The sequence below is a fragment of the Myodes glareolus genome, chromosome 22 (genome assembly GCF_982192425.1).
Source record: "Myodes glareolus chromosome 22, mMyoGla1.1, whole genome shotgun sequence".
In the NCBI taxonomy this organism is placed as follows: Eukaryota; Metazoa; Chordata; class Mammalia; order Rodentia; family Cricetidae; genus Myodes; species Myodes glareolus.
Genome location: NC_142047.1, coordinates 60,645,809 through 60,673,786, shown reverse-complemented (window position 1 = coordinate 60,673,786; position 27,978 = coordinate 60,645,809). Strand labels below are relative to the sequence as shown.

The 27,978-nt window shown below is 37.8% G+C and overlaps 1 long non-coding RNA gene across 1 annotated transcript in view; it reads left to right on the top strand.

The window, feature by feature from the left end:
* Positions 1–3,074: 3,074 nt before the first annotated feature.
* LOC125405986 (uncharacterized) overlaps positions 3,075–27,978 on the top strand; it is an 89,239-nt gene continuing 64,335 nt past the window's right edge. Inside the window, exons 1-2 of the long non-coding RNA XR_007233756.3 lie at positions 3,075–3,170; positions 21,657–21,727. This is a non-coding gene — a long non-coding RNA (uncharacterized LOC125405986). The remainder of the gene's footprint in view (positions 3,171–21,656; positions 21,728–27,978) is intronic.

Below are 27,978 nucleotides of genomic sequence, written 5' to 3'. Positions count from 1 at the left end.
AGGAGGAACCCACAGCACATGGTATACAAAAGGAAAGCAATTATTTTTTTCTACTCCAGAGATGCAGGGAAGAAATATCTTGAGAAGGGAAACATAAGAGAGAATACATAGTATTACAATAATGAGATTCACCCATGTGTTACAAAATGGGAAGGAAAGTCATAGTCCTTCCTTGGGGACCCATGCTACCCAATAAAGATGCTCAATAAACATTAAGTATTTCAGGCACCAGGGCTACAAAGGTATGCTGTGCCCAGTCATCAGCAAATGGGTAATGCGGGAGTAGATGCAGATGTGGTTAATCATGAAAAGCCTGATGAAAACTGTTTATGCTTACATGACTGCTATATTAGTCATGGTTCACTAGAGGAACAGAATTAATAGAAAGAGTATGCATGTATATATGTATGTATGCATGCACATATGTATTTTGACATCCTGTCTAACTTGGCACACACACACACACACACACACACACACACACACACACACACACCCCAAACACATGGATTCTATTAAAATGCCATAGAGGTTGTGGTCTGACCATACCAATAATGACTTTTCCTATGGAAAGGCTAAGAATGGAAGCTACTCATTTCATAACCAGGAAATTGCTTGTTCAGTTTCTGTTAAAATATTGAAGAAGCACGTTCTAATACCAGCAAAGGAATGTTTCTGCCAGAGAAAGAGAGAGCAAGCAGGCAGAAAGCCAAAATTTCTTTCTTTCATGCTTTTCTTTATGGGTTGCAATGAGACAGTGCAATTTAAATTTATGGTGGGTATTCCCACTTCAAATGATCTAGTCAAAATAATGGATCATATGTGTGCCCAGATACTTGGATTTTAGTTGGTTACAAATTTAGTCAAGTTGGCAAACAAGATTAATCATCACAAGGCAACTCTCTGTCAACTTGACACACAATTATATCTCCTCTATAGAGTTCAATTTCTAAAATGAAAGGAATAACTAACAGGGTTAAAATCAACCTGACATAATATAACGGTTATAACTACAAATGTATTTTTTATTTTTAAAAAGATATTCTTTGAGATACACTTAACTATTTATTGTCTCATAACTTAAATGTGTTAAACACTGATATTATCTCAATTTATGTCACATTACATAACAAAGAGATAGAAGATAACAAATATTACTTAACATATGTGTATAGATGCAGAAACACATTTTTAGTTAAATAGGACAAAAATATTCATGCTGACTACCATCCTTATTTCTACAACTGGTCGCATGGTATTAGCTTGCATTTATAACTACCTTTTCCTACTATCCTGTGTTTCCTCTAATCTCAGCAAGCAATTTAGCTGGTTTTCGTTCTATTCTTGGAGGAGTGGCCCATTCTTTATTTCTGAATTATCTGGACCTTTGTCACTCTGCTGGGTTTAGTTGTGTTGGGGATTCCCACTGACTTTAATCCTAGGACATGGTAATGCCATGAGACTTCTAAAAGACTGTACTGCACACCAGTCATAATCGTTGTTATCTACATTGAAAAGAAGCATTTTGATTTCTCTTGGTGGTCAGAATTTATCATCCTGTCTAACAGTTTTTTTTAAAGTTTATTAAAATATAAAAGTTTCCATTTTCGCCCCTCCTCCCAACACCCTCCCACTCCCCCCACTCCCTCTCCTCTTCCCTCTCCATCCCTAAGAGCAGTCCGGGTTTCCTGCCCTGTGGGTGGTTCAAGTTCCTCCCCGCTCCCTCCAGGTCCAGGAAGGTGAGTATCCAAACAGACTGGATCCCCAAAAATCCAGAATGTGCAGAGGAAACAAGTCCCAGAGTCATTGTCAATGGCTTTTTAGAAAGACTTCGGGTCAGCCACATTCAGGGAATCCAGCCTCCTCCAGAGAATCTGGTTGGATCAAGGGCTCCTTCAGTCTCAGTCAATTGGCCTTGGTGAACTTTCATTAGATCAGTCCCATTGTATCAGTGGGTGATCGCTCCTCTTGCGGTTCTAATTTCCTTTTTCATGTTCTTCCTCCTTCTGCTCCTCCTTTGGACCTTGGAGGGGCTCAGTCCGGTGCTCCAATGTGGGTCTCCGTCTGCATCGCCATCCATCGTCGGTTGAAGGTTCACTCTGATCTTGCCCTCCCTGCTCACGTTCTTCTTCCTTCTGCTTCTCGCTTGGACCTAGGGAGTTAAGTCCAGTGTTCCAACGTGGGTCCCCGTCTCTATCTCCATCCATTGCCAGATGAAGGATCTGGAACTCTTGTCTATTTCCAATCTCCAGGAGGAAAACTACCTGCATTTTCTTCAGGTTCACCTTCTTATTTAGCTTCTCTAGGATCACGAATAATAGGCCCAAAGACCTTTAATTATGGCTAGAATCCACTTATGAGTGAATACATACCTTATTCCTCTTTTTGGGTCTGGCTTACTGCCTAACAGTTTTATTTTTTTCTTAGACTATTGGTTTCCATGGAGAACCATGACCCTGCTCACCAGTCTATTGCATCATAATTGGTTCTACAAATGTGTCTTCAATAGGCCATTTCATCTTTCTACCAATCCAGCTGCTCCAGGATGATGGGAACAAGGTAAGAACAGTCAGTGAACGACATGAGTGTGGGTCTACTCTCATACTTCTCTGGCTATAGAGTTAGTTTCTTAATCAGAAGTAGTACTGTGTATAATACCATCATGGTGGATAAGGGCAGTCTGTAATTTTGGTAGAAACATTACATCAGACGAAGCAAATTTATAACCAGAAAGTATCTACTGCAGTAAGGACAAAGTGCTGTCCTTTTCATGAATGAAATGTTCCTATGTAGCTAAATGGCCATAAGGTCACTGGTTGGTTACCCTATAGAATGGTGACATATTTGCGGTTAAGTGTTGGTCTCTGTTGTTAGTAGATCTGGCATTCAACAGGGTCATCCTTGGTGAGTGGAAGTCCATGTTGTTGAGCTCATGAATAATCGCCATCTCTGTCATCATGGTTGCTATGATGACATTCTTGGGTCCATTGGACATTGAGAGAAATGGCTGGGGAAAGAGGTTGACTGTACACAGAACAGATCATTCTGTCAACTTGATTATTGAACTTCTCCTCAGATGAAGTTACCTTTTGATGAACATTTACATGGAATACAGGTATCTTCAGATCCTGTGCCCTCTTGGGGAGATTGATCCACAGACTCTTCTCCAGGTATTTTTTGAGCATTTTTTCATTCATGTTCTTTCCAAGACCTTGACCATGTAGCAAACCAATTGACTACAGCCCTCGTTGGTGAACAATTGAATATCTGGCTATTTCTCCTTCCAAGCAAAATATGTGACCATGTGTAATGTCCAAGTTTCTGCCAACTGCGAAGACTTCCCTTTGACAGTATCTTTCAGGGAAGTCCCAGAAAGGGGTTATTATGCTGAAGCTTTCCACTCCCATATGGTTTCTACATAGCATGAAAAACCATAAATTAACTAGAACCTAGTCTTCTTTTCTGCAGTCAACCTATCATAGAGGACACCCTATGAGAATATGGATGTATTCTTGGGAGCAGATAACATTGAAGAGGGTGTAAAATTCATAGGTATTTGGGCAACAACTTCATGTAACATGCTCATGGACCTAGGACCTGCTCAGGCTTAATTATATATATATATATACATATAATATATATACATACATGCCACTTGCATTTTATATTGAGTTGCTGCTATGTATGCCCTATTTTATGGATTGATGGGTCAGTTAATACCAGCTCATAGTGGTCACCTCAGATCACATGTTACTTTGTTGGCCCACTGTCAAATATTGGATTTCCTTTAAGTGCCAATAGCAGGTCACGAGCTGTCTATCAAAGAAAAAATAGTTAATAGATGCTGGTAGAGCCTTGCTCCAAAATGTCAAAGAACTCCTCGGTGATTCACCTATAGAGCCCTGCCCAAGGTTCTAAACAGCATTTCTATGTGCCACTGACACCTCAGATACCCTCAGGTCTACTCCATATTATGGACTAAGTGGTAGAGCAACCTGCACAGCAGCTTGATCCTGTTGAAGAGCCTCCTTTTGTTCCAGGCTCCACTCAAAGATAGCAGCATTCTGATTCAGTAGGTATATGGACTGGAGTAACACACCCAAGTTAGAAATATGTTGTCTGGAGAATCCAAAAAGGCACACTAAATATTGTGCTTCTTTCGTTGTGGTAAGAAAGGCCAGATTCAATAACTTATGTTTCAACTCAGGAGTATCTCGGCATGCCCCACATCACTAGATTTCAGAAATTTCAAAGGTTGGGTGCCCATGAAATTTAGTGAGTTTTATTTCCTGTTATCTGATGCATATATACATTACCAACAAGTTCAAAGTGGTTACTACCTACTGTTCCTTGGTACAATCTTCATAATATCATCAATGTACTGGACTAGTGTAGGATTTTGTGGAAGAGGCAGGAAATCAAAATCTCTTCTAACTAAGTTATGACACAGGCCTGGGAGAATTAATATAATCTTGAGGTAAAAACTATTAAAGTATACTGCTGACCTTGCCAACTGAAAACAAATTGCTTTTTATTCTTATGAACAGGTATCTAGAAAAAGGGCATTTGCTAGGTCAAGAGCTGTACACAATGTAGCAAATGATGTGTTAATCTGCCCAAGTAAGAATACCACATCTGATAGAGTAGCTGCAACTGGAATCACTATTTGATTAATTTTTCAGTTGTCAATTTTCATTATATATATATATCCATCTTCTGCAATGGCCAGATAAGAGAGAGAGAAATCTTGTAGGAACAACCACCTCTGAATCTTTCAAATCTGAATTATGACTTTAATTTCTGCAATTTTTCCCGGAATATAATATTGTAGCTTTTTCTCCCAATATTCCCTCCTATACCCAAGTCCAAAGGCTTCCATTTTGCCTTTCCAACTATATTAGTTCTCAATTCATAGGCCAGGTAACCACGGTTATAATTCTGACAGTATCTAATATATCTAGATTATATATTATTATAATCTATATTGTATATTATTGAAATGGGGAAGTATTGGGATGAGTTCTCAGATTCAATGAACTCATTGTCAGACTTTAGCTAAAACCTCATTATTTACCTTACCTCCATAAGCCTCTACTTAACTAAAGGACCACAATGCTTCTTGGGGTCTCCTGGAATCAGTGTCACATCTGAACCACTATCTAATATACCCTGAGATGTATGATTATTTCCTATTTTCCAGTGTGCAGTTGCCCTTATCAAAGGCCATATGTCCTTTATGGGGAGGGTAGGAGAAATACTGAGAGTAAAACTCGATTTTTGTCACAAGCCCATAAGAGTGCACAGCTGTCAGACCAATAGGCAGATCCACGGGAAGTGCATACCTACACGTCCATAAGGATTAATCCATTTTGCAAAGCTGTGGGACATTCGTCTTTTGGAAAAGATGCTATCATATCTGTAAAAACCTTGTGAAGCCATGATTCTTCCCTTCAAAATGGGATTCATTCCAGAAAATCTTCAGTCGTGTAACTTCTCCTGCAAAGGCTACAGAATGACCTTGCTCCATTACTCCCACACCATGAGGCCTCAGAGTGACAACATTTAGTCTTTTTTCTAACAGTCAAGTTTATGTAGAGTCAATCCCACAAAATTACCTGCTAATAGATCACAGAGAAATTTCTATAGAAGACAGGCACTGAGCAGGGAGGCACCATGACCCACTGTTTTTAGACAAACAAATGTGGGTGTCCCCAAAGCTGGTCATCGCAAAAGAAAGTAGATGAAAATAGAGAGTGAATTCAGGATTTAGCGACATTTAATAACTTTATCTCATGGTCCGGAATGTCAGGGATTTCCCCTTGAATGGTGACTCTTTCCTTGGTCAGGCCACCTCTTCTGGAGTACTGCTTTGTCAGGTTCTACCTGTTCTTCTTGTAGTTTTGATATGCATATTTTCATTGTCCTTGACAATGGAATTTTTCAACTATGTCTGTAAAAACTAGAAACTTCATAGATATCATCCATTCTTCTTCATCTTCTCCATGCCCCTTCATGTAATTTTTTCTCTTGACCCCCAAAATAAAGAATATACAGAGGTAATATTTTTGAGCTATTCTTTTTTAACCCTCAGATCCTTGCTTGCCATAGACATTCAATTCTTAGCCCTGAGAGGATACTGAGGCTGGTACTCAAGGTTCTCAACATATTTCAGCATAGTCCTTTCTCAGGGACATCTGTCTCCCTTTCACTCATGGGGTTCTGAGTCTGCAAACTGGCTCAAATCTAGAAATTAGTTCAAGGGTCAAGATTCCCTCTTGCTAAGATCCAATATAGGCTTTTACAGACTTGTTTAAGATTTTTTTATATTTATACAGATGGAACAAACACCTATTATAGTTTTTATCTATTTTGTCTCTAGAAATACCAGGATTGGTTAGCCATTACTAAGTATCCATGTGAGTCATGCCACCCTAAAAATTATCTTGCCTATCCTACCCATTGTGTATCAGGCCTTAAGAGACATTGTTATGCCTCTGATGTTCATTTTAAAAACTAGGCTCACCTTGCCTTCATTGGCTCAATGCTTCCACTTGGTCCTTGCTACTTCAGGACCCAATTAAACGCATACATTTAATTATCCAATTGAACAATAGCATCTCCAACCCTAGGGTCTGGCACAAGGAAAGATCAATAATAAAACTCTTCAGTATACAGCTGTCCCTCTTCCCTGTTGTGTGTCCTTACAGGAGTAGTGAGGGCATGCCTTCTGGTCCTTCCCACTGTGGAGGTATAGGTTTGACACACGTACATACTCTAGCATGGCAAGTTCCCTGAACATTCATCAACACTAAGCCAAGGATTAGCACACGTCCCCAGCTCCCTTTCATTAGACCATATTTTGACAAATGCTTCAGCCTATCAAACAAAATTTTGATACTTCTTTTAATGGTGTATCTTCTTTATTAAGTCTAGAATGACTTCTTTGTGACACTAAATGAATAAACTCAGTCTGATCTAGTTTTCTTCCTTCCCTTTTCTCTATAAAATATATCCCCTAAAAAATTCTTAAAATCTATCCCCACATGGATCCCCTGGACTTCTGCAGGAATGAACTAAACTCCCAAGTGTTTACTTTCTCATGGACTAAATTTCTTTCTGCCCTCTAGGAACTTGCTTAGCCTTGAGTCTAGTTACTGTTCTAGAGACCTCTATTGCTGGGCCCAGAGAGATATCAGTATTATCTTACCTGGCATTGTGTTCACAGTAAGTTATGACAAGTTATGAAAAGATCAAGAATTATTTCCCTCAGGCAAAGAGAGGGCAATATTGCAGGATATTGGGTGGGAGTGCATCTTTTGCTTAGGGTGGAAAGATTACCTCCTTTGCTAAGAAAAACCCTTTGTAACATAAGGGGTTCAGTGTCATAAGCCTCAGTAGGGTCTCCTTGCAAATCTCTAACTCAAATCACTAGATTCTATTTCTTAATGGTCAATGCCATTGTTTTAGCTGTCAGCATCCTCTGAAGCTGGAACTTGATTTTTCATTGCATTCTAGCCAATTTTTTAATTATTATTAATTTTTTTTAATTAAAAATTTCCACTTCTCATTTTCCTCCCCTCCTCCCTTCTCCTCCATTCCCTTCCCTTCTCTCTCCAGTCCAAAGAGCAGTCAGGGTTCCCTGCCCTGTGGGAAGTCCAAGGTCCTCTCCCCTCCATCCAGGTCTATAAAGGTGAGCATTCAAACAGACTAGGCTCCCACAAAGTCAGTACATGCAGTAGTATCAAAACCTAGTACCATTGTCCTTGGCTCCTCAATCAGCCCCCATTGTCAGCCACATTCAGAGAGTCTGGTTTGATTATATGCTCCATCAGTCCCAGTACAGCTGGCCTTCGTGAGCTCCCATTAGACCAGCCCTGCCATCTCAGTGAGTGGGCACACCCCTTGCAGTCCTGACTTCCTTGCTAATGTTCTACCTCCTTCTGCTCCTCATTTGGACCTTGGGAACTCAGTCCAGCGCTCCAATGTGGGTCTCTGTCTCTATCTCCATCCATTGCCAGACTAAGGTTCTATAGTGATATGCAAGATATTCATCAGTGTGGCTAAATGAGAGAGCCAGTTCAGGTGCGCTCTCCTCAGCTGTCCTACCATCTTACACCTGTCAGAATGGCTAAAATCAAAAACACCAATGATAGCCTTTGCTGGAGAGGATGTAGAGTAAAGGGAATACTCATCCATGGCTGATGGGAATGCAAATTTGTGCAACCACTTTGGAAGTCAGTGTGGTGATTTCTCAGGAAATTTGGGATCAACCTACCCCGGGATCCAGCAATACCACTCTTGGGAATATACCCAAGAGATGCCCTATCATACTACAAAAGCATTTGTTCAACTATGTTCATAGCAGCATTATTTGTAATAGCCAGAACCTGGAAACAACATAGATGCCCCTCAATAGAAGAATGGATAAAGAAAGTGTGGAATATATATGCATTAGAGTACTATTCAACTGTAAAAAAAAATGACATCTTGAATTTTGCATGGAAATGGATGGAAATAGAAAGCACTATCCTGAGTGAGGTAACCCAGACCCAAAAAGATGAATATGCTATATACACACTCATAAGTAGATTCTAGCCATAATTAAAGGACATTGAGCCTATAATTTGTGATCCCAGAGAAGCTAAATAAGAAGGTGAACTCAAAGAAAAACATATAGTTATCCTCCTGGATATTGAAAGTAGATAAGATTGCCATGCAAAAATTGGGATATTGGGGGTGGGGGTGGGGTGGAGGTAAGGGAAGATGGGGAGAGAGACAGGAAAAGGGGAGGATGGGGAGAGCTTGGGGGAATGGGATGTTTGGGATGGAGGAAGGGTAGATATTGGAGCAGGGAAGTATATATCTTAATTAAGGGAGCCATTTTAGGGTTGGCAAGAGACTTGACTCTAGAGGGGTTCCCAGGTGTCCAAGGGGATAATCCAGCCAATTTTATAATGAGTGCTTATGTTTGATTTTTCCATAATTTGAGCTTTATGTTTGTTGGAGAGAAGCTTCTCTTACAGGGCTCACTTAGGAACTTTGAGGTTATTTGTACTAAACTGGAGCTGGTCATTCATTCTTTCCTTTGTCACCAGATCTTGAAGTTGCTTAATATTACCGTGAAGCTTATTATTTTTCCTTTGTCACTTTATCCAGAGATTTTTTCAGATAATCAAGTCTTGAGTAAAAAAAAGTCTAGTTTCTTTTTCCTCACAATAAATAAATCAGAATAATAAAATATATTCTATCACTACATAAAATTACCTGGTGCGGCATGAGTGAGAAAGAAACATGTAACATGCAACAAACCCACTTAGAAATTTTTAGAGGGGGCGTGGACAGTCCTTGGAAAGTCATTTTGCAGAGAGACAGAAAAATGGTGCGTCCTTCTTTTAAATGCTGCCTAGCACATGTGCACAGGGATTGACATGGCTACATCATATGCAGATGACAGGGCTCACGCATGAGCGCAAAGACTTAGCTGAGTCATACCTTTTGTTTATTATAAAAATTTGGAGAGTTTGGGGTCTTTAATGGGTGGGAATGGGGCATCGTAAGGTCTCTTGCGACTGCTTCCTGCTGATTTTGTGGGTTTCAGAGAGTTGAGATGCTTGACCACGTCCTGGGGTGGCTGATTACTTTTGTGTTTTTTCTGAGCTCTGTAGAGCAGGCTGGCTGGCAACTTCAACTCGCAAGATGCTGGAAATGCAGAAAATTATGTCTGAAAAAAAATTTTGATCCCAGTGATCAAGGTAGAAGAGTCCCAAGATAGAAGATAGAGGGTTATTTTTGGGGGGGTTGTGGAGGAGGAAATTTCCCAGGGGTTCCTGAGACCAGGAATGATAAGTGAAAATTAAATGATGCTTATTCTGGGCAAGTCTGATTCATTTAAATTGGCTTCCTAGAGCTTATGAAAAAAAATGATTGAAAAGAAATAAATTTTAGACATATTTTAGCTTATGACTATGATGATATAGTGTTGGAAATGGAAGACAGTGGAGAGGAGGAAAGAAAAGAAGGGGAAATCTTTAGAAAGGGGAATTATTAGACCCCTTAATGTTTTACCTGAAATAAATCTTAAGGCACTTGTTCTCTTTAGCATCATGGCATTACCTTAAAATCTAGGAGACACTGCTGCAGTCAGGGAAAAAGCTCTTATGTTAAAGTCTGTTTTGTGAGTGTTTGGAGACTGGGGCTGTGAATGTCCCCAAACTCATTATTGTTTCTTTCCACCTGGGCTTTTGGCAATCATTGTACCTCCAGCTCTGTTTAATGATGGTCCTTGTAATAATAGTTGATTGGTTGACTGGAAATTTAAGCATGACATTGGAGATATAGAGAACTTGGTAAAACAGATAGGAGAAAGAGGAAGAGGGAGAGTATATGAAGTTTTTTGCACAAGAGAGTTGAGTAGAGTGATGAGACTTTTATTTTTTTGGAACTTGAGAAAGTAGCTGGTCTTGGTGCCCTCTGAAACTTAAGAGAGCAGGGCTCTGTTTGAGTTACTGTACATGAGGGAGTTATTGAGCTGGAAGAGTAAAAGGTTTAAGGTGGGACCGGTGGATCCAATGAGGAAATCCCTCAAGCTTGGGAGCTGTGGCAGTTACAAGAATTACTTTATAGGGGCCCTGCCATTTAGGGGAAAGGGTGAGGAGCATTGGTCGTGAGGAGAGAATTGTAATTTCACTAAGTTTTCTAGATAGTTCTCACCATGGATTTTAGTACATTCTTCGCTTCTATGACAGGCTTCAGTAGCTACACTTGTTAGTGAAGTGGAAATTCTATTTCACATACTTAAATAATTTGTAATTATATCACTGTTTTTCTAGAATCTTGTCTGGTATCTGTATTAGTCAGAGTTCTCTGGAGGAGCAAAACTAATATGTTGGATATATCATGGAATTTATTAGGGTGACTAATCCAACAGTGACTACCGTACAATGTCCAGGCCAAGAAACCAGTAGTTATTCAGTCTCTCTGGTTGTCTTATCTGATGTTTAGATGACCTTGTAATCCCAAAGAAGTAGGTTGCAATACCAGTGAAATAATATCTCTGCAGCTACAGAGATAAACTTCTCAGTGAGAGGGATAACACCAGATAAAGAACACAATGTTTTCTTTTTCTATGTTATTTTATACAGGCTGTCATCCCAGAGGTATGGCCTGGTTTTTGAGTGAGTCTTTCCATTCAAATGTTCCAATTGAGAAAAATCTCCCACAGCTGTAGCCAGCTGAATAGGTGTTAATTGATTTCAACTGTAGCAAACTTGACAACCAATATTAGCCATCATACCTATATTTCAGAAATAGATAAGCAATATTGAGCAGTATATGAGAATTTGTAAACTTATCATCTTCTCAAATAAAAGTACAATCTCTAAACCAAAAAAGGGTCTAGGGAAGAAGATGGCTGTGATGGTTAATTTTAACTGTCCATTGGATAAAATCTAGAATCACCTAGAAAGAGTCTCAATAAGAAATTTTCTATACTACTTTGACTTGTAGGCATGCCTTTGTCAAGTTTTTAAAGTAAGGCCAATTGAAGTGTGCAGACCCATCTTGGGTGTTGACAGCACAATTTCAATGGCTGGACCCTGGAATGAGTGAGAAGTCATTAAAAGCTAAACCATAGCACACACCAATTTATTGCTCTTTGTTCTTGATTGTGGGCACAATGTGAGTAAGCACTTAAAGTTCCTTCTGCTTTGACTCCACTGAAAAGACCCTGACTGTAAACTGAGAGCCAGACAAATCCTTTCTCCCTTAAGTTGCCATTTTTCCAGAAAACTCTGTCATAGAAACAGGAAGGAAACTAAAACAGGTGCTAAAATGTCAACAGTAGGAAATTGATTGAGGTGAAGTCACAGTGAGGTCATTTTCTCCTTTTATAAAGGCCTGAGCATTTGTTTAAAGCCATAATTGTCTCTGCCAACATCAGAAATTAAAGTCATATTTTTGAAATTTTATATAAAAACTTACATAAAAACAAAGTAACATATCCTCTCATCTTTTAAATTTTTACTTAAGATTTAATTACATTTTGAGACAGCTCAGGTTGCTCTCCAACTCACTTTGTAACTGAGGATAAAAGCATACCTCTTATCCTGCTTCTACCTCACAGATGCAAGGATTACAGGGTGCGCCAGCATGCCTGCTTTATGCAACACTGGGGATCAAGGCATGGCCATATGCATGTTAGGCAAACATCCTAACACTGAACTGCATTCCCAGCTCCTGTTTTTATATTTTCAAATTAGTAAAACACTTCATTAAATAGCTGTAGACCAGAAGATAAGCAACAGCAGCAGTTTTCCAGAGCTTAGATAGTCGTTGACTACCAGGACTGCAAATGTGCTCTAATCATGATCTCAATTGTTGCAGAGAGTGAAGGAAATACAAGAGCTCATAAAGAGCCACCTATGAGTAAATTATATGTGTGTATGCTTTTCTTTACCTTCTTGACAGGACGATATTATAAATGTTATATACTCTATTTGATTCTGACAGTTTTAAAAAAACTAGGTAGTCTCATGAATAATAAAGAAAACCAAGTCTAGAGCTGGGAGGCCAAATTTCAATCCTGGTACACAAAATACTGTGTAAGTATTTATGGTAAAAGAGCCTCATTAATAATGTTGATTATAAACCCTAATATAATGGAGTTATTCAAAGAATCAAGTTATATTCAAATACAGCTGCACAATAATAAAGACAATAATAATAATGATAATAACAGCACCTGACATTAGATTTAATTATATTTGCAATAAGTTCTCAATGAACATGTGCACAGATTTGTCATGATACAATATCCCATTTAGGAAATGATAGAAATGAAACCATTTCAATAAATCATTGCACCAATGGGAGACAAAATCAGCAACTCTTCAAAACAGCTGAATAATAAACATGGCAATTTGAATTTGTATTCAAAATTGGAATAACAGGTATCATTTTCTTTTGGATATGAAAGGAATGTGGTGAATATCAACTACCTTATTAGCATACTTTTAGAGGTAATTACTCATATCTTCAATATATAACTGATATAATTATTTTATTATAACTGACAATGCAAAGACAGATAACCAACAAGACTAAGTTGGACATAATATAAGTTTCATTCATATTTAAACATTTAGTCCTGGGTATAAATGTCATTGATGTAAAGGTAGAAAAGTGTATTGATCAGTACATTTCATGATATTGTGTGTGTGTATATATATATGTATATGTGGTGTATGTGTGTGTATGCCTACGTACTTGCCTGTGCATAAATATATGGAGTTCGGAGGCTACTGCCAATGTTTTCCTCTGACAAATTCCAAATAAATATTTTTAAGTGTTATCATTTAAAATGAATACTTCAAAATGTGATATAAACCCATTGAGACTTTTATATATTATATTTTGATCATATTAATGTTTCTCTTCCAATTCCTGTCAGAGCCACCCCCTTCCATACCCACACAATTTGTGTTAATTTTTCAAAATTAGTCCAATTGTTCTTGTTCATAAATTCTTGGGTGTGTGGCCATCTCCTGGACAATGCTGACCTTCTAGAACCACACCCTAAAAAAAAACTAACTTCCATCTCGCTTAGCAGTAATCAGTTACAAAAGGTTCCTCCAGTGAGGATAAGACTTCATGACCATCTTTCTCATTCATGCTTTGATTTTATCTTCTTTGAGATAACACAGGTCTTGTGTATGTTGCCACACTGGATATTGAGTTCATATGTACATCTGCCTTATTGTGTTTCAAAAACATTGTCTCATTGTGATTATATACTATCTTGGACTCTTATCATATTTCCAACTTTATCTTATTGGGAAATGGGGATTATGAAGGTGCCCCATTAATGTATGAACACTCCATACTCTTTGTGCTTTGTAGAAGGAGGGCCCACTTCTTCATCCTGGCTGCACAGCAAGCTTAGCCCCAAAGTAACCATACAGAAACTGTATTAATTAAATCACTGCTTGTCCCATTAGTTCTAGTTTCTTATTGGCTAGCTCTTACATCTTAATTCAATCCATTTTTATTAATCTGTGTATCACCATGTGGCAGTGGCTCACCAAGTAAAATTCCCAGCATTTGTCTCTGGTGGCTCCATGGTGATTCTCACTGACTTTGCCTTCTTTATCCCAGCATGCCATTTAGGATTCCCTACCTACCTAACTTCTGCCCTATCAAGAGGCCCAAAGCACTTTCTTTATTAACCAATTAAAGCAACACAAAGGCAGAAGAACCTCCTACACCATTTCCTCTTTTCTTTTTAAACAAAAAGAAAGGCTTTAAATTTAACATAATACAATTACATATAACAAAATAGGTACCAAGCAAGAATTGCAGTTACAATATTTATATCTACCTATCTTTTATCATAACTAAGGAAAACTATAACTATCAATTCTTCAACTCTATCAAAGACTCAAGAAGGATATAATATTACCTATGTAAACTGGAAGTGCATTGTAAGCAATTTCCAAAATTCTAAAAATTTCCAAGACATCACACTGCTTAGACAGTCACCCAAAGTTCTTCTGTATCATTGCGGTATTCATTTTCAGCCTACAGGGCCATAGTATTCAGCAGGCTTTTTTATGAAGCAGGAAATTTAAAAGACTGTTCTGCCTATATTGGAAGTTTTCAGTCACTTTTTTCTGTGTTCTGCAGAATATCTTGCAGACTCTTTCATGAAGCAGAAACCCTGAAGGATCATCTTACCTTAGGGAAGTTCAGCAGTCATTGCTCAGTGGGTCCTGAATGTCTAGTTTATGCAACAGCCCAGGAAAGAGCAGTTCCTTGCCCAAAAGGCTAACCAACCATAAGGAGCCTCGTCAATGCCAATCAACCCCTTTAAGTAGCTTGGTGCTGCCAGGATCAAATATGTCTCACTGTCATGAAAAGCCTTAGGTTCTTAAACATTTTAAATGACATGACATATTCTGAAGGTCTCTGAAAGATTTGAAGAATCCCTGTCCATCTGAAATACTTCTCTGTGCATCTTGAAAATATAACATGACTATAAACTTGACTATTATAAATTATTATCTATTAACCTATATTTCTTATTTATATATTAAAATTTGAATGAACTACACAATCACAATACCTTAGTCAAGATCAGAAATACATATACATATAACAAAATTGACCTCAAATTTGTATCAATAAACCAAGATCCATATCAATGCAAATTATTCATATCTATATCATATCCCCCTTTAAATGTAAAAGAATATTTATAAATTATATTTGTGAATATGGGCATAGTTTTGTCCATACTTTTTCCTGCTGTTTGGAGGCACTGTTAATCAAGTCTTTCATGGTGTATCCTGTGTGCTAGATTCATCTCAGTCAGCAGTTGTGCAAAATAGTTTTTCGAGGGTGTTCACAGCAACCTTTCACGGGGATATGGTTCATCATACCATATTGATATCGAAGCAATCCACAGGCTCTCATCTGTGAAAACAAAAGAAAAACCTCTTTTCCAAAGTAACATATTCTTAGACCGAAATTTGGAAGTCATGATATCTTCATAGTATACATGCTGATTTAGCTTAGTAGCCCCTACAATGAAATGTCTCTCTGTACTTATCTCATTCACAGTCAAAAAATTCCAAGAAAACACAATAATATACATAATTCAGACTCTCTGTGAATTTTCCATCTTTATATAGCTTATTTTTTTTTTTACTTCTTTTAATCTATGACTGTCTGTACTCTGTTCATTTAAAGATTTCTTTTTAAAACAATTTACTTCCTTTTTTTGGTTTTTCAAGAAATGCTTTCTCTGTAGCTTTGAAAACTGTCCTGGAACTAGCTCTTGTAAATCAGGCTGGCCTCGAACTCACAGAGATCCACCTGCCTCTGCCTCCCAAGTGCTGGGATTAAAGGCATGTGCTTAACTGACTGTACTTTTTTCTCTCTCAAAGCCTACATACATTTATCCAACGCTGTGACCCATTTAGAGTTCTTTTCAATCTGAATTTGTCCTTATTGTACATCTGTAATTATTTTTTAATCAGAAATGTTTCTTTAAATGTTAAGCAGTTTTGTCTTAGTTGTTCTGGGTGTTGGCTCCACCTCTCACAGATCCCAGGCTGTAAATATGATGGAGATATTTCACCTCAGTTCTAGGACTGCCAGGTGGAAGCCATTCTCACCCCTAAACACTTAGTAGCACCATGCAACATATAAACCCTTTCTTTCTGACTAAAAGTTAAGTCCACCATGCAGCACACAGTGTGGCCTGGAAATATCTCTGTGTATGGTGGCAGGAATCCATCATGCTCTCCTGATTGTGAACACCTAGCAGTCCTGATCCTGCTGCCTGCCCAAGCAGGGAACACTGAACAATGGACATAGACACAGCGACTTTCCTCCTGACCTTGTGTTGGCACTCAAACACCCAGGCCCACAAATGCCATTGAAATGCTCCATAACTGATGTTCACACTGACAGAATGATCCAGGAAGCCGCATTTTAAAACCACATGCCTTTTTTCCAGCTATGGCTGAATCAGGAAATTCTCTCTTAAAGAAGCCATAACTCTGCTTGCTTCTAGCAAACAGAGCTCATCCAAGAAAATGCAGCTAACAGACTATGCTTAACTCTGTTCTTTTGTGTGTAGAATTAATTTTTAAGCTTTATCAGGTTTTTATGAATTTTAGCTGGCCACATTGGCGCTAATCTGTAGGAAGAGGGCCCACTTGTTTATCCTGGCTGCCTGCCTAGTTTAGCCCCAAAATAATCACACAGAAACTGTATTAATTAAATCACTGTTTGGCCCATTAGTTCTAGTTTCTTATTGGCGAATTCTTACATCTTAATTTAACCCAATTCTATTAATCTATGTATCACCATGTGGTAGTGGCTTATTGGGTTAAATTCTCAGTATCTGTCTTTGGTGGCTTCATGGTGTCTCTCTTTGACTTTGCCTCCTTTCTTCCAGCATGGCATTTAATTTTCCCTGCCTACCTAAGTTCTGTCCTGTCAAGAGGTCCAAAGCAGTTTCTTTATTAACAAATGAAAGCAACATAAATTCAGAAGGACCTCCTACACCAGTGTTTCAACCACTTCTGAGTCTCTGTCTCAATTGCTACCTACTGCAATGGTATATACCCAAAGGATATCCAATCGTATCACAAGGACATATGCTCAACTATATTCATAGAAGCATTGTTTGTCACAGACAGAACCTGGAAACAACCTAAATGCCCCTCAGCCAAAAAAAATAGATTAGAAAAATGTGATACATTTACACAATAGAGTACTACACAGCAATAACAAATAATGACACAAGGCAAGTTGGTGAATCTAGAAAATATCATATTGAGTGAGAAAACTGAGACCCAGAAAGACAAATATCATATGTACTCACTAATAAGTGACTTTTAGACACAAAACAAAGAAAACCAGCCTACAATTATTCACAATCCCGGAGAACCTAGACAGCAATGAGGACCCTAAGAGAGACATACATGGGCCTAATGTATATGAGAAGTAGAAAAAGACAAGATCTCCTGAATAAATTGAGAGCATGGGGACCATGAGAGAAGGTAGAAGGGGAGGGTAGAGGAAGGAATGGAAGCACAGAAAAGTGTATAGCTCAAAAAATTACTAAAAAAGAGTTCTCTGTTGCGGCTGTAGGTATACTAATCTACAGATAAAGATAAGACATTAAGAGTCTGCTGAATACCATGTCCATTTATCAGAATAGTAGTAGAAAATTCTCTCCTAGGGCCCAATCATCTTGAATGGGGTATCACAGACAAAAAGACTAACATCTCATCTGTGAATATTAGCTTTGAATAATGGAATATGTGTGTTTCATATTCATAGAGATCAGGAACTCTTGTGGGATAATAGTCAGTACCTTATCACTTGTGTTTTAACAAAATGCTGATTGGCCAGTAGCCAGTCAGGAAGCATAGGTAGGGTGACCAGGCAGGAAGTAGAGGTGGGCTGATAAGAACAGGAGAATTCTAGAAAGAGGAAAGGTACAGTCTGTGGCTGTCACACAGACACAGAGGAAGCAAGATGAGAATGCCTCACTGATAAAGGTACCAAGACATGTGGCTAAAACAGAGAATTATGGATTAAGATGTATAAATTAGTTAATTAGAAGACTGAGATATTAGATCAACCAGTTTATAGTTATTGTACACCCCTGTGTGTTTCTTTGGGACTATAAGGCTGCAAGAGTCGGTGAGACAAAAACTTCAGTCAACAAATGGTGCCAATATGGACAGCTGCATCCACATAAAACCTAAGAGAGTTTAGGAAGTAATTCTAAACATGAAATAACAGAGTAAAGCATGGTTCCTTTTTAACATCATTTTCTCAGGTGGACTTTGTTCACTAGAGGCAAGTCTGTCTCATTTAATAGAGGCTTCCTGCCTCAGCTTTAGCTACAATAGCCTTGCAGTTCTTTAAAGAGGCTGTGTCATGAAACACTTAATTGGTGTTAATAAATAGCCACTTGTATGCTTTTTGGTGGTGGCAGGGACCTTGAAACTCCATAGAATTCTGCCAATAAACATGGCTCTGGCTGGTACCTCTGCCATCAGGCTAGGCTCTCAGAAAGCTAAGAAATGGGCTGGATTCAGCTGGAAAAGCCATGGCTTTAATCCTAACCATATCACTTAGCAAATTAAAGACCCATTTGTTGAGAAAAAGAGATATACATGAAAGATAGATTAAGATGAATAAAACCTCTAAATGGTTTATATTGTTCTTTAAAAATATTATGATGGGATGCTGGGAGCAGCTTCTAGTCCGACAAGGATGGCTGTGGGTCCCTGTAAGATCTCCAGGATGGCAGCGCCATGCGGCCGAGGGAGTCAGGCGGGCGGTTATGGCAGATAAAAGGCTCACAGTACATAGTATTATTTAAAGAAGAGGGAGACATTTATTGCTTAAAGAAGAGAAAAACAGAGAGACATAAGAGAAACATAGAGAGAACAAAGACACACGTACATATGACACGAGACAAACACACAAGAGAGAGAGAAGATGGCGGCGGGGGAAGGTCAGAAGTGGCTGGGGTGGGCGTGGTTAATTCTTAAAGTGACAGCAAAAGAATAACAGTCTACAATGTGCTTAAAAATATATGTAGGCTTAGGAGAGAAAAACAAGGATAAAATCCTTAAAATGAAAAAGAAAGAAAAAGAGTAGTTGGGTATGGTGGTACACATAGGGATTAAAAGTACACACTCCTAATCTACTTGGAAGGTAGAGGCATGTGGATCTCTGTGAGTTCAAGGTGTGGTGGTACACACCTTTAATCCCAGTACTTGGTAGGCACATGCAGGCAGATCTCTATGAGTTCAAGGATAGCCTGGTCTAGAGAGTAAGTCCCAAGAAATACAAAGATACACAGAGAAACCCTGTCTCAAAAAGCAAACATATAAATAAAAATAAAAGAAATAAAGTTTAAAATAAAACAACATAAAGATGAAAAATACAGAGTGTCTGGCTACTATATGTTATTGAATTGCCTTTAAATTGTTAAATGGCTGAGAAAAGAGAAATAATTGATAAAGGATCTTTGATTATAAAAGCTGCTGGACTAATCCTACATATATATTTTGAAAATTCCTTGACTTCAAAATATAAGTCAAAAGATATGTTACATTAGAGAAGAGGGTTTTTTATTTCCATAGGAAGTCAGAGACTATGGATTTATTTTGAGCTAAGAAAAATCAGGTTTGATCAAGGAAGATCCCCTGAAGAATCTCCAATAGGAACAGATGGTCCAGATGATCGAACATTTCAGAGGACCTCTCTTGGAGTTTCCTCTGAGTTCTGCATCCAGAACAGTTTCACGGCTGCTGGCTGAGATGATGAAGCCACACAGAATATTCCATTCAGGACTTGACCATAATTCAAAATTTTCTTTAGGTGCCCATAAGATTATCAGTGCCCCAATCAGCAGAACGTTGCCTGGAAAACTATGCCCATATTCCCAAAAAATGAATTATGGATGTTTGCCTTCTATTAGAATGTCATTTATAAGTTGTTATGGATAATGGTCAGGAGAAAAGCTAAACAAAGGAGATTCAATTCAGAGTATTAGTTTTGAAAATCAAAGGAGGGAAGTATTGTGGGACAATGGTCTGTACCCTGTCACTTTTATTTTAATAAAATACTGATTGGCCAGTAGCCAGGCAGGAATTATAGATGGAGCAACCAGGCAGTAAGTAGATCTGCAGCATAAAGAACAGAAGAATTCTGGATAGAGGAAAGGCAGAGTATGTAGTTTTCACCAAGATGCAGAGGAAGTAAGATGTTAATGCCTCACTGATAAAGTTATCAAGCCACATGGCTAACTCAGACAATAATATGGGTTAAGATATAGAAATTAGTTAATAAGAAGGCTGAGCTAATAGGCTTACCAGTTTATAATTAATATAGACCTCTGTGTGTTTCTTTGAGACTGTATGACTGTGGGACTGAGAAGGACAGAAACCTCAGTCAACAAGGAACTTGGTAAAGGGACATGGCCTAAGGCTGACAAGAAAGATCAAAGTAAACACAGTGACTGAAAGAAGGGAAGAAGAGCAACAGAATAGAAACAAAAAGGGAGATTGGAGTGAAGGATGTATTGTTTTGTGTTTTAAAACAAATTTTTATCCTAAACATGGAATTAGCCATTTTGTATAGGCATGCTGGTCAAGGAGAACCCAGAAGCCAGCCTACCCAAGTTTTTCAGCCTGGAGTTACAGCAGATACAAGTTTTATGTGGGCACTTGTTATCGGAACTCAGGTTCTCATACTTGTGTAGCCTGTACTTTATCCACTAGACCATCTTAGGAATACACCCATCTCATAATGGTTTTAAGATATAGCATTCATGTCTTGAAATAAATATTTAAAGTTCAGTACATCACCCACATGCACATAGGAAGAAACATAGGAAAATTAATAGAATGGGGTCAATCAGATAGCTGGAGCTCAAGGTGTAGATCAGAGAATTAGATGATACTGGTAGGCAAGCCAGGGAGAAAGATAACAGAGGAAGTGTCTTTTGCCCTGTGCTGAGGATTTTATCTCACTCCTAGGCTTGTAATTTCTGTTACCAGTGTCCCAAAAATGCCAAATTTTTCTTAGTACTGTATTCCAAGAATTGAAGACCAGACTCATGAAAGGAGAAGAAAAACTGGGTAATGAGTGAGAAGCAAGTGTACAAACAACTTTGTTTTGGGGACTGTCCTCTGCTATTTATTTCTATGGGTTTGTTAATCCATTTATCTTACCTGGTTATTTGCTTCATCAGTTCTGAAATAACAAGGCCAGAAAGATGTGTATGTTAGCAAATGAGCACAGAGAGTAAGAACTATGTTGTGTAGTGCATGGAACACCAGGACTCTTCCTATGGAGTGGTGATGATGAGTGTGATCAGTTCCACACAATGTAGAATCAACTGAGAAAACAGTCTCTGCACCGGTCTATAGGGATTAAGTTCATTACCATAACTGATGCAAGAAGGTCCAGATTAGTCATGTTCAGAACCATTGTTCAGGGGATCTTCTACTATAAAACATAGAGAGAGAGAGAGAGAGAGAGAGAGAGAGAGAGAGAGAGAGAGAGAGAGACCTGAATACCAGCATGCATGCATCAGTTTACTACTGTGTTCTTGATTGTAGATGCAAGGATTAGCTGCTTCAAGAGTCTGTAGCCTTGACTTCCCCTCAAGAACAGCATGAAATCTGGAATTGTAAGTCAATTAAACCCTTTCTCTCCAAAGCTGATTTTGTCAGAGCATTTGATCATAACACCAGGAAGCGAGACCAAGAAAACACATGTGGACCAAATTTCAGTGTGTGTGTGTGTGTGTGTGTGTGTGTGTGTGTGTGTGTGTGTGTGGTGAGTATTTGTATGTGTAAGATAAGGTTTTTCACCAAGGCTGGTATAGTGGCTGATTTTCTGTGTCAAATTGACATCAATATGGTTCATCAGTGGAAGGAGCATCAGTCAGAGAAATTCCTCTATGAGATTCAGCTGTAAGGCATTTTCTTATTTAGTGACAAATATGGAGGGCCCCATCCATGGTGGGTGGTGCCTTCTCTGGACTGCTGGTCTTGTAGAAGGTGGGTTGAGCAAGTCATAGGGAACAAGCCAGTAAGCAGTTCCCCTACATGGCCTCTATATCAGCTTCTGTCTCTGAATTCTTGCGCTGTATGAGTTTCTGTCCTGGATTCCTTTAGTGATGAAGACCAATGCTGATGTGTGAGCAAAATAAACCCCTTTATTCCCAAATTACTTTTTGGTCATGGTGATTCATAACAGCAATAGAAACACTGCCTAAGACATCTGGCCTGGAACATACCACAAAGCTAAATATTACATTGATTTTCTCATCCTCCACCTCTTGAATGCTGGGATTACAGGCTTGGACCACCATATGTTTATCTGTACTGGGAAACAAATTGAGGTTTTTGTATATACAAGGCAAGAATTCTATCAACTAGCTGTATTTGTAGCCCCATGGTTTCAGGTTTTTTTTTTGATTAATAACTGCAACAAGGATTAGAATGTAGGAGGGAAATATAAACAAACTCTGATTTTAGGACAGAAAATAAAAAGAAAGGAAAAAATGTATTTGCATGGTTATCTGTATTATTGCCAGACAACTGATCAGAGATTCTTCACTCAGAATCTCATTTCATCCTTGAAGTTATAATTATCTATGAACATTTAATCCCATTTTGACAATGAGAACATGTAAATATGTAAAGTGTCTTGTTTCACAATTAAGAAATACTAAGGTTAGAGAGATGGCATTTGCTCCTTTCCCAGATGTCTTCAGTCAAGTTTCCAGCACTCATGGCTGTTGATTCACAACTGCAGTGAAATATTCCTTTTTGTACATTGTGAGTGTTTGTTATTCTAATTGGCTTAAACAGAGCTGACAGTCCCATAACCAGGCAGGAAGAAGTTATATGGAAAAAGCAGACTAAAAGAATGCTGGAAAGAACAAGGTCAGACTTAGAGCAGTCAACAAAAAACACAGAGAGAAATAAGATGTACATGTTGTGCTGAAAAAAAAGATACTGCCATTTGGCAGAGAATAGATAAGAAATATGTGTTAGTTTAAGTTATAGAAGCTAGTTAATGACAAGTCTAAGCTCTGGCTAAGGTTTTATAATTAATAAGAAGTCTCTGTGTGGTTATGTGGGATATGACTGGTGATAGGAAAAACTTTGCCTACACATGGGATCAACTATCAGGCAATATAAATGCATATAAAACCTGAAAAAGCTTAAGAAAAGGTTCAAAACACACAACAAAAATGCAGTCAAACTGGACTTCCAAGTCTCACAGTCTATATCAGCCATGGTGCAGAGACACATCTCTTGGTAACTGCCTGCAGGCTGGAGCCAGCCACCAACCACCACATATAAACACTATGTACTTAGCTCAGCAATTCCAGCAGCTGAAATAGCAATTTAAGATTCTTCTCATCCAATCAAAAAACAATTAATATGCTCAGCAAAGACAGATCTAGAAGAAAAACCTTCTAAATGTGTTATGGTGTGTTTAAAAATATGCATAGAACTGAAAGACAAGAGAGAAAGGATATATACAGTCATAGATTAAAACATTTAAAAATAATAAAGTTCTTCAAAGAAGGAATGAAATAATAAAAATCATATAATCCTTGTATAGAAGGAAAATACATGGGTGTCTGGATTCTATACATTATTGTGTTCTCTTTGAACTTTTGACTACTCATGAATGAGTACTAGCTGCAAGGAGACATTGGATTATGGAACCTGCTAAATTAAACCAATGTATATATTTTAAAAGTGTCTTGATTTCAAAATGGAAGTCAAAAAACGTATTGGCTTTGGGGAAAAGGCTATGCTTTTATTTCCATAGGAAACAAGAGGCTTTGGATTCATTACAAGTTTTTTAAAAAATCAGGTTTGTTTGAGGAAGAATCCCTAAAAATCCGGGCTACATGCATAACGAAATAAATCTAGAAAAACTACAAAACACAATATATAGTTTATTTGCTTAAACATATAAAACCACTAAATTTGGCTAACTTGTATACAACAAACAGTCTAAACATTTACTAATACAGATACATATGTTAACTTTAATAATGTATGTATTTTCAGAACAACAACATCAGACAATAAAAACAGATGCCCATATGATCCAACATCTCAATGCACCTCTGTTCAGTTTCCTCAGATTTCTGCATCAAAAACAGCTTCAAGATTGCTGATAGAGATGATCCAGCCTCACAGACTACTCCAGACATGACTTGACAATTATTCTGATTTTCTCAAGGTTCCCTCAAAGATGCAAGAGCTCCAAGACAACAAGAAGCAATCTAGAAAAAGCAATGACTACATTTCCAAGAGATGGATTATGGAGGCTTGTTATCACTTAAGTTGGGTTGATTACAAATTGTTATTGGTCACAGTCAGTAAAAAGAGTTAAAGAAAAGAGTTAAATTCAAGAATCTCTTTCTAAAAGAAGAAAGTAAATATAATATGTAAATTATGATATAAAATGGTGGATTATTGAATCTAAGTTAATCCAAAACACAATTATTAATTTCAAAATATTTTACATTGATAAGCGTTTTGTCTTATTGATACAAATTTAAAATTAATTTTGTTATACTATATGTTCATTTCTACTCTTATTTGGGCTGTCATACTTATTCAGCTCATTTAAAATATAATGAAAAATTAAGAAATACAGGCCAAACAAACATCTATCATAATCAAACTTGTAGTCATATTAGGTATGTATTTAAGGTTATACATATATTTAGATAGATGTTCTTCAAACATTTTAAAGACCTACAGAATATGTAATTTCAGATACTTAATAACCTAAAACTTTTCTTGAAAGTGAGACATATCTAATTCTGATTAGACCAATCTACTACCGATGAGATGATGGCCATCAAAGAACTTCCATATGGAGTTTGCTTTCTTTATGGCAAAAGATATCCATTTTGGGGCAAAACTACCTTTGTCACAATTGTTGACACTGTACTGTCCAAACTGGATCAGTAGGATGCAAAAGAAAGCAACTACCAAACTTTGCCAAGACAAGGTAGAACAGTCCTGCAACATTCCCTAATTCTCCAAAATGTCTGTCAGATATACTAGGCCTATTGGCCAAACAAAGATGCCCTAATGTTGCTGAAGAAATTTGAGTGATTCTCCAGCTAGCCAGATATCCCTGCTTTTACACCTTTCTGGGGTCCTTTATTGAATTAAAGACTCAATACTTAAACTTAAATACTTTCTTAGTTATGATAAAAGGTTAATTAGGGATAACCCATTATGATCAGAAAGATCAGATAGGTAATAGAATACTATCTCTAAATTTGCTAAATACAAATGGACCAGATTTTATAACTTTAATTCTTACTTGATATCTGTTTTTGTTGTATATGGTTTTACTATGTTAAAGTTGAAAACTTCCTTTTTAATTAGACAACAAAGGGGAAAGGGCTGTGAATATATGTTACTATTGATTTAATAACAAGTTGGACAGTTCTGGGATTCCAGAAGTATGCCACCAAATCTAGCTTTTTATGTGTATTTGGGACATCGAACCTGGGTTTTCAGGCTTTCGTAGTTAGAACTTCTATCTGCTGAGCCATCTCCTCAACCCTTCCTTCATTGTATAGTGCATCTACTCATTTTTTGAAATGAAAAATTTCAAGAGAAGTACTCAACAAAAATCAGATCATACTTTGAAGATTTCATGTATCTTGCTGTCCTATTTGATTTTAGTTCTTTTGATAAACACCATAACCAAAATCAATTAAAGGAGGAAAGGACTTATTTTAGCTTTCAGCTAATAATCAGTATTCCAGAGAAATCAGTACAAGAAGTCTAGATAGGAACCTGAAGGTAGTACTTGAAGCAGAAATGGAGAAAGAGTTATTTTGCTTTCTGTGAATAACTCAATGCTTTCTTATATAACCCAAGACCAACTTCTCAGGGGTGGCTCTCCTCACAGTGACCCGGGCCTTCCCACATGAATTACTCATTAAGAAAATGTCCCAGAAGTATGCCCACAGCCAGTCTGATGAAGGAAAATCTTCTATTGAACTTTTGTCTTTACAGATGATTCTAGTTTGTGTCAAGTTGACAAAAATGAATTATCACACTCTCTAAGTATAAAATAACTGATTGTTGTCACCCATTAATAAACAGTATTTAACTCATCTATGAAGGTACTAAAGAGAATTTGTTTTTCAGACAGGTTGCTTTGTTACTTAGCTATAAGGTAGAATTTTGTACTTTGTGCAGAAGAAAATGGGAAATCATTTGAAATAAGGAAATTTGAAGCTTTTGGAGTAGCAGATGTGATAGGTTGCTAAGAATGGCTGCCGTGGCTCATGTATTTGAATGTTTGATCACTCAGGTGTATTTTACAGGCAGCAGGAAGTATGGCCTTGATGGAGAAACTGTGTTGCCAGAGGTGAACTTTGTCAAGCTATGCCAGCAGTCTACTGTCTCTTCTTGCTGTCTCTGGATACCACTGTAGAACTCTCAGCTCCTTCTTCACTATCATGTCTGCCTATGTACTGCTAGGCTCCCTGCTACGATAATGAAGGAAATGTCTAAGTCTGTAAGCAATACCAAATTAAATCCTTTCTTTCTTAAGGGTTTCCATGGCCATTGTGTCTTTTCACAACATTTTTTTAGCGAAAACAGTTTACTGCTTTTTGTGAGTCAGGAATGAAGAACTTTCATTGCCCCAATCCTGTTAGCACACTAGGAATTCTGTGCTTCCTAAGACTTGCTTCACAAGATGATCCAAACTTTCTGCTAAAAGCTATTGCAAAGCAATACTAAAACCTGGAAAGTGAAAAAATAAAAGAATTGTAAGGAAAAAACTCAGAAGGAAATAAAAGGAAACTTGAAAAGAGAGATAAACTATCATACCAAATCTCTTTAAGCAGCATCAAAGAAGGTGCTGAGTTTGGTTTGGAATTACATGCAGAGATTTTTGTTTTGTTTTGTTTTTGAGACAGGTACACACAGAGATTTTAAGGCGGTCTTTTTTCTTTTTTCTTTTCTTTTTTTCTTTTTTTGAGACAGGGTTTCTCTGTAGCTTTGGAGAGCCTTTCCTGGAACTAGCTCTTGTATACCAAGCTGGTTTTGAATTCACAAATATCTGCCTGCCTCTGCCTCCCAAGTGCTGGGATTAAAGGTGTGTGCCCCACTGCCCGGCTTTTTAAGGCAGTCTTAAAACAAGTAGAAAAGTTGGAAGGCTTGGGAAGAAAACTGAGTTAGGAAAATTGTCGTGCAAGAAGGAAGAACTGAATTTGATCACCAGAATCCAGCTAGGTGTGGTGCAAGCAACACTAGTAGCTTCTCTGGGGAGGCAGAAGCAAGAAGCCCCTTGGGGCTCAAGGGGACAGCCAGTCTAGTCTAACTGCTTAAACTCCAGAATGCAATGAAAGACACTGCTTGAAAAAACTAAAGCTGAGAGTTACTGAGGAAAATGTCTAATGCCACAAACAAGAAAAACACCGAGGAGCTATCATTACTGGAAGACAGCTTAAGATAGAGTTTGTAGGCTAGCTAACTTGGACTCCATTTATAAATTATGAGGAGAAACATAACTTTTTAAAACATTTAAAAAGCCTAATTTATTCAACTTAATGAATGAAAATTAGAGTTATGATTTTCATATATAATGTGAAAGCATGTCTCTATACTCCAAGCTGAAGTAATAGTGGTACACCACCATGTATCTGAAATAATCATATCTAACATGATTTTACCCATCAAAAATCAATAAATAAAGGAAACAAGAATAGGTGACTAAAAAATAACAGAATACAAAGCAAAAATCTCACACAGACTATCCAATGGACATGTTTATTGGAACATTTGAAATGACTGGGCTTGGCAATTTAGATTCATTCTCTTGCTTTGATAAAACATGACAAAAAGCAAAATCAACTAGAAATTT